This window comes from Cydia strobilella, chromosome 3 (assembly GCF_947568885.1).
Source record: "Cydia strobilella chromosome 3, ilCydStro3.1, whole genome shotgun sequence".
In the NCBI taxonomy this organism is placed as follows: domain Eukaryota; kingdom Metazoa; phylum Arthropoda; class Insecta; order Lepidoptera; family Tortricidae; genus Cydia; species Cydia strobilella.
In genome coordinates this window covers 3,303,600-3,310,731 of record NC_086043.1, presented here as the reverse complement: position 1 = coordinate 3,310,731, position 7,132 = coordinate 3,303,600, and the positions used below count along the sequence as shown (strand labels likewise).

The following is a 7,132-nucleotide window of genomic DNA, read 5'->3' as shown; positions in this document are numbered from 1 at the left end:
TATATTCAGATTTGTGTATGAAAATGTAGAACTATTATTTCTAAAATAAATTATTTGTCCCTAATTTACAAAAAAGTTATACCAAATTTGATCTCATAGCAACAGATATGTAGAAATAGAGGCAAACTGGGGTAGCCAGGACTTAATCTCGTAGCTAGTGCGTCAGCTCAGCTTTGTATGAACCAAGGAATAATAAATCGTGTTAAACGATATCCCCTGAGGCCAAAGTGCATACTCACTTTACTTACTTCGCCTACTAAGAGGCAAATCGCGACTTTGTTATGGTTTATCGATCTTATCACATCACTAGATTATCGACATTCAATGTCGACTATTGCCCATCACTTTTCTGTCTGTGTACGTATTTAGAAACTTGACCCCGCCCCTAAAATTAGTGCGATAAGGACAACTGCAGCTGTGGCGAAAAATCCTGCGTAAAAATCTAAAAAATCGAGGTTTTGTACTCGACTGTTTCCTCCTCCAAAACTTAACCAATCGTAACCAAATTTGGAAATCTAAATGATTATGAAATTGTCTGTGTCGGACTGTTTTGATTTTTTGGCTAATTGATATCAGTTTTGAATACCACGCCTCTTATTGCGGCATAGTCAGTGAGGCCATTTTTGGCCATGTTTGAAGGGCTCTAGCGCCTTAAAAAACAAAAATATCAAAAAAAGCAAAACACACCGACACAGATATTGACAATATTAATCTGTGTTGAAAAAATCATTGCTCTAGCTTGAAAAACCACGGAGGAAACAGTCGAGTACGTTTGTATGGAGAAATGACCACTCCTGTTGGCTCTTAAAGCCTATTTTAGCATATTCTGTTTATGTAGGTTAGCCTATTTCGATAGTTTTTAGATTTCAATTTCATTGCTCTTCACGATGAATTTAATGGAATATCAAATTTTACTGGGTCAATAGATTCGTTATATAGACATTGGTTATTAGTGTTATTACTGTTATTAGTCCTGAAAGCACAGTGGGTTAGGGGATAAATTTATACATATTAAGCATGATATTTTTATAGACCGATATCTGCATTGTTTCAGTCTTGCGAGATATTTAATAAAATTGGTCACTATATGATCAACACATGGAAATTCTGTAAAAAAGAATACCAGTTTTATTTTGTTTTCGGGTTTCATAATCGTATATGGCGCCAGCATAAATACGTTTTACCTGTCTCTAGTTTAATTGTATTCTGTCAAACTATTTCCGTCAGTAGGAAAAAGCGGCAAATTTGAAAAATGTAGGCGCGAAGGGTTAACTTCCCATAAAAAAGTGAATTTCGCGCCTTTTTCTATTGACAAATTTGTTTGACCGGTTATAGTTTTGTTCTAAGATCTTCCAGACCATAAAATTGCAAAAAAAAAAAAAACAATTTGACACTATACGTTATGGATGGTATAGAGAGGATCGCAATCTCATGGCAGAATTGTTGTAAAAGTGACCGCGTTAAGCTTTAAATAATAGTTCCTAATCTCTCCGGTGGCGCTAGTTAGGCTCTGGGACATGAGTATAACATGAACCATATAAGGCATCAAATAACCCGACCAAATTACGTAGGTTGTTTTTGGTAGTATTTCGGTGTATGGTGGCGCCGCCTGATTACTGTTTTTTGATTTTCATACATAGAGATTTGGCTCCTTTATACAGTCTCCATGCTATACGTGTAATTAATTGACAGTTAACTGACTGGCCTTCTGTAAAATACTGCGACCGGCCAACCCCAATGGCAGTTTTTTTATCGATTGTAAATTATGTCTCTAAATATATAGTCGGATCGGAACTACATATTTCACAGAACCATTTTAAAAATTCAACATCGCAAACTAAGTTTCACAGAAAAGGGACACTTAAAATGTCGCTTTTGTCAGAATTTAAAATGAAACTAACTTTAGTCAAGTCGCGTTTCCGTCTTAGACTGTAATTAGTTATTACAAGGGTAACTGAAAGAGGAGGCCCCTTTTACTTACTTATTATTCATAGTAACATTATAATTATGAAATACTGGTCTAAAATTTAAATTTAGTAATTTTATAGCGAGCCTAAATTCAAATGAGCTTGCATTTTATCAGTGTTTTTAATTTTCTAATAAATAATAATAAATAAATCTCCATCCTCACTAGGTATCATCAGATTAACACAACAGTAATTAAGCTTTGAATAAATTTAAGTTGAAAAATTACTGCCTTGGGCTAGGGCCCCCATATCCATATGGTGGAAAGATTCGCTGGCTATGGATGAGGTCTTGGTGGCTCAGTCGGCAGCGCGCTGGAGTAACGATCCAGAGGCCGTGAGTTCAAGTCTCACCCAAGGCAGTAATTTTTCCACTTTTAAATTTATTCTAAGCTTGATAACACGACAGTGACAAAAATTATGCGTATATGTACTAAAAAATGGGGTCCCTCTTTGTTTGACATAATTATTGAAAGACATAATGTATTGATTGTCATATTATTATCATTAGTCATAATTCTGAAACCGTTAACTTTTCAGGATTTTCCTCGGGTTATCCTATAGATAGGTTAGGTTAGGTTAGGTTTGTTCTATGGCAATCCTGAAAATTTACGCGTTTCTGAGAAAAACCAAATTATGACTAATGATAATATGACAATCATTACATTATGAGTATTATGCCTTTCAATAATTATGTCAAACAATAGAGACCCACTAAAAATTCATGTCAAATCAACGTATCAAACGTAATACGTAATCAAACGTATTAAAGGCGTATTAAGTACTACTTATAAAAAAAAAGTGTTTACGGCTTTATTAGTAGACTGGACATCTCAAAATAGTTGCATTCTACTGTTGACAATTTCTAAACCTTTTGTGTTGAACTGATAAGGCTTCAAGAATTATTCAATTGTTACTCTGTTGCGCAAAATTTGAATGAAAAGAATTCCCATTTTCTATTTTTAAATCTTACTCATAAATACAAAGTCAGCTCTATTACCTAGGAATATAGTTCAATTTACGACAATCTAAAATTGCAAAATGATATTACAGAATGTATTTTGCCTTCAATAATAAAAGATGTTATATTAAGGAGAGTCCACGCAGTTATGCCCTTTTTTGCAAATATAAGATATAATTGTAGAAAAAGAATCACGATCAGAAAAGAATCGTGATGTTATTGGAGAGGAAGGAAATGAGGCGTCAGTAAATTTAATGAGGGAAATTTATAAAGGGAAAAATTTAAATGCTTATTATTCTTATTAAACACTAAGGTACTCCACTAAACTAATTTAGGCCCTCGTCATTTATATCGGCCGGAGGAAAATAAAATAATTATGAAAAGTATAATGATTGTAATTGGCGAGAGGTCTCACAAGACCGAGAAAAGTGTGTTTTGTGTCGGAGTCCAAGTCCCATTTTGAGTCGCTGAGCCAACAAAATAAGTAAGTATAATAATTGTAAAGCCTTGTCTTAGGATGTTATATTTTAACCACCGCGTGCTAAAAAATAAGTGCATTCCCGTTGCCAGGGAGGTTTTGGGATTATACTGACTTTCACTATTGGACCAACCCCGAAAACGCGAAAAAAAATTTGGCTGTTTCGGACATTTTGGCTGGTCCATTTTCTATGGGAGGGTAAATTCTTTTTTCGCGATTTCGTGGTTGGTCCCATAGTAAAAGTTGATAAGTATACTCCCAAAATCTACCTGGCAACGGGAATGCACTTATCTTTAGCCACCCTGTACAGAGATCGTCTTTTTGGGAAATGTAAACAGGCAAGTAGGCGTCCTAGGTACAATAAACACTTAAGGCAAAAATCCCACGCGGAAATTAAAACTAGATATGTATCTGTCAATGGTACCTGCCTGTTAACCTTGGATAATTTAATACAAAAAAGACATTTGTTATAACCAGATAATGACACAAAGAAATCGAATCTAACCGATGTTTCTGTAGAAGTGCGTAAAAGATACACTTTTTATTACATGTTTTTTATTATCTTGCAATGTACTTATGTCATTATTACAGGCTTTTTATTAACTTGCAATGTACATATGTATGTAAGTATCTCTTCTTCTTCAGTCGGTCCCTCAATACTGAGGATCGTGACATCATGTCCTTCTGCTGAAGACCAGGTTCCTCCATAGGGTTCTGTTCCTCGCCAAGCGCATGGCCTCGTGCAGTTTTAGTTGCATAGGTGCCGTAATTTGAGCACACCATCCAGTGGGAGAACTTTGCCCGTCATTATTACTCTTTCCAGGCTATCCGGAGAATGACGTGAGAGGTGTCCGAAGTAAGTAAGCATTTGGTCCTGGCATATCGTTGACAGCCGGCGTTTTATGCGCAGCTCTTCCAGTATGGACTGATTGGTACGCATTGCCATCCACGGTATTCGTAAAAGCCGGCGCCAACACCACATCTCAAACGCGTTGATACGCTTGGTCAAATGTAAGTATCTATGTGCGTACTTATTGTAACTGTTTGTACGGGTCAAATCTTGCAAGTTAAATTTGACCCTCTTCCCGACTTCCAATGAAGCTGAACATTTGCATACACATGTAAGTCGGGTGACAATGCAATATTATTGGTACCATCGAGCTGATTTGATGGTGGAGACAGGAGGTGGTCATAGAAACTCTTTGATAAAACAACGAAACCTAATTGTGTTTGGATTTTTAGAATTGTCTCGATGAGTATTAGTTGCCTGTATAAAGAAAAATACAGTCAGCGATATAAGCTTGTACCAAACAAAAAATACTGCCATAAAATTATTACAATTGTCATTCAGGGCTATCACAGCAATACAAGTTTGTTAATCAATTCAATTGAAAGGGTTTAAAAGAAGAAAAAACAACAAAAGCGAGACCTTGACTTTGTGGTCTCGATACCTAGTTATTATTGTTTAGAGCTAAACAAATAAATATTTGGTAACAATCTTACAACAAATCTTGTGCATAGATCCAGTATATTGTATAGGTACTAGGTAAATGAGCTATCACAAACTATTTAACTTTATCCACGGATACTAAGCGAGCGAAACCTTCCGTTATAGTTCAAGGGGGCTAGCGCGTTGGCCTCTCCGCCATTGTCATATCAACGGCTCAGCTTTGGGCTGTTAACCTTAATTTGGCTTAACTCCAAATTCGAAATTTGTATATCACTAGCGACCCGCCCCGGTTTCGCACGGGTGCAATGCTGATGTATTATACATATATAAACCTTTCTCTTAAATCACTCTATCTATTTAAAAAAAACGCATCAAAATCCGTTGCGTATTTTTAAAGATCTAAGCATACATAGGGACAGACAGACAGCAGGAAGCGAGTTTGTTTTATACTATGTAGTGATATTTTCCAACTATCTTTTATGCTAAGTTTACATTAATTAGAGATTCTAAAGCAGTTCGAGGTAGAGCCACTCTAGGTAAGTTTTTTATCATTCGCAGAAGACTTTCGGGGCTAGAGAGGAAATAAATGTCCTAAAAAGTTATATGTCGTAGTAAAATCTGATGTTAACTTCATCTTTCAACGTTTATCGTTGTTTTATTATATCAGCATCAAATTTTGCCGCAGTTTTCAAGCATGACCTCTCTAAGGTGTTATTTAACAAGTTCATGCTTGATGCTACGACATAATTATCCACTACCACAGAATAAGTATTAGTATTATCATACAGAACGGCCACGCACCGCCCCGCCCCGATTCGAATTACCTCGCCCCGCGACAGCAGATTGACGGCCGTTTGCCGGCCGCTCAGTACTGTTTTTAAGCAACTTACTCCTATGACGCACGACGCGTGTACAGACGTGCCGTTCTCACTTAGAAACGTAAGTGATTTTTGATGTATAGCGTGTCCGCCCTGTGCCACTACAGTCAAATAGCGTCCTCGTGCAATGTCTATATGCGTGTCAAAAAGATATTATCTATACTTTATTGATTGATCAGTGATCACCCATTAATAATAAAAGACCGAAAGCGAATTCGGACGTTGACAAGACCGTTAAAAGATAAACTCACGCGCTGCGACGTAATTTTTACGATCTGTTTCACGTAAGCACTTTCCAACGCCGCAGACATGAGCAAAAACAATTAAAAGCGTATGGAGAAGAGAAATGTATTTTATCTTTTTGATCTGCACATGATGATGGAAAGTTAGATGAGGTTTTTCTAACGACTTTGCTTTTACCTATTCCAATAAAAAGGCTCATTTATCCCGAAGATACTATGTGGAATGGCTGCTGCTGACTGCATATTGCTTCGTTTCAGCTAAGGTTTTAAGTGTAGACATTTCTTCACCATAATCCGTTGAAGGAAACACATACCTAATTTTGACCTTGTCTCTACGAAAGGAAGGAGGAAAACGAGCAGACGAATCGCCTGATGGTAGGCGATTACCGTCGCCCATGGACACCCGCGACAGCAGAGGGGCGTTAATTGTAGAAAAAGCTCTAACTGTTTCCAGTCAAATATCATATACAAATGTGCCAATTCCATAAAGCGACCCGTAGTGATTGCTCTTGATTGTATTAGTATATGTTATTTTTAAACAGACCTATATTTCAGAGTAATTGAGATAACTGATATGTCCGCAAAGACCTAATGACAAAACAACGACAAATTGTGTTGCTTAAGGTAAATCCTGCGTATCTTTTGGCCTAACTGGATCGTAAACGATTACTTATGGAGAATAACCGGACAAACACCCGTACCCAAGGATATCCAGACGCAAGAAGGCATTGGATTGGGCATATCCTCAGGAAACCTGGCACTCACCTATCTAAAGTGGCCCTGACCTGGAAGATGCCCAGCAAACGGACACATGGTGGCTCTAAATTTACTTGCCGCCGTTCTGTGGAGCAAGACTTGGCTGTATTGGGGATGGGGTGGGAGGTCGTTACCCAAGCTGCCTAGGGGACCGGAATCAGTGGAAGAAAAAGATTCGAGCCCTACACCCCAGGAGGGGTAACAGGATGGAAAGAAGAAGAAGAAATACCAGTAAAAAACCTGCGCGAGACGGCCACATCTTCCGTCACAAGTTTCGCGCGACGCCCCATATATTTGGTTTCCTTCTAATTTCTTAGATTTACGTCTCCTCTTAATGGGTCCCAGATTTAGAATTAGGTACTTAATAGCCTGTTAGCAGGGCAACCGAACCGTGGCGTAGTTA

The 7,132-nt window shown here is 37.6% G+C and overlaps 1 non-coding gene across 1 annotated transcript; it reads left to right on the top strand.

Moving 5' to 3' along the window:
* Positions 1 to 2,253: 2,253 nt before the first annotated feature.
* Positions 2,254 to 2,326, top strand: Trnav-aac (transfer RNA valine (anticodon AAC)). Its single transcript has one exon. It is a non-coding gene; the product is annotated as a tRNA-Val (tRNA).
* Positions 2,327 to 7,132: the final 4,806 nt, after the last annotated feature.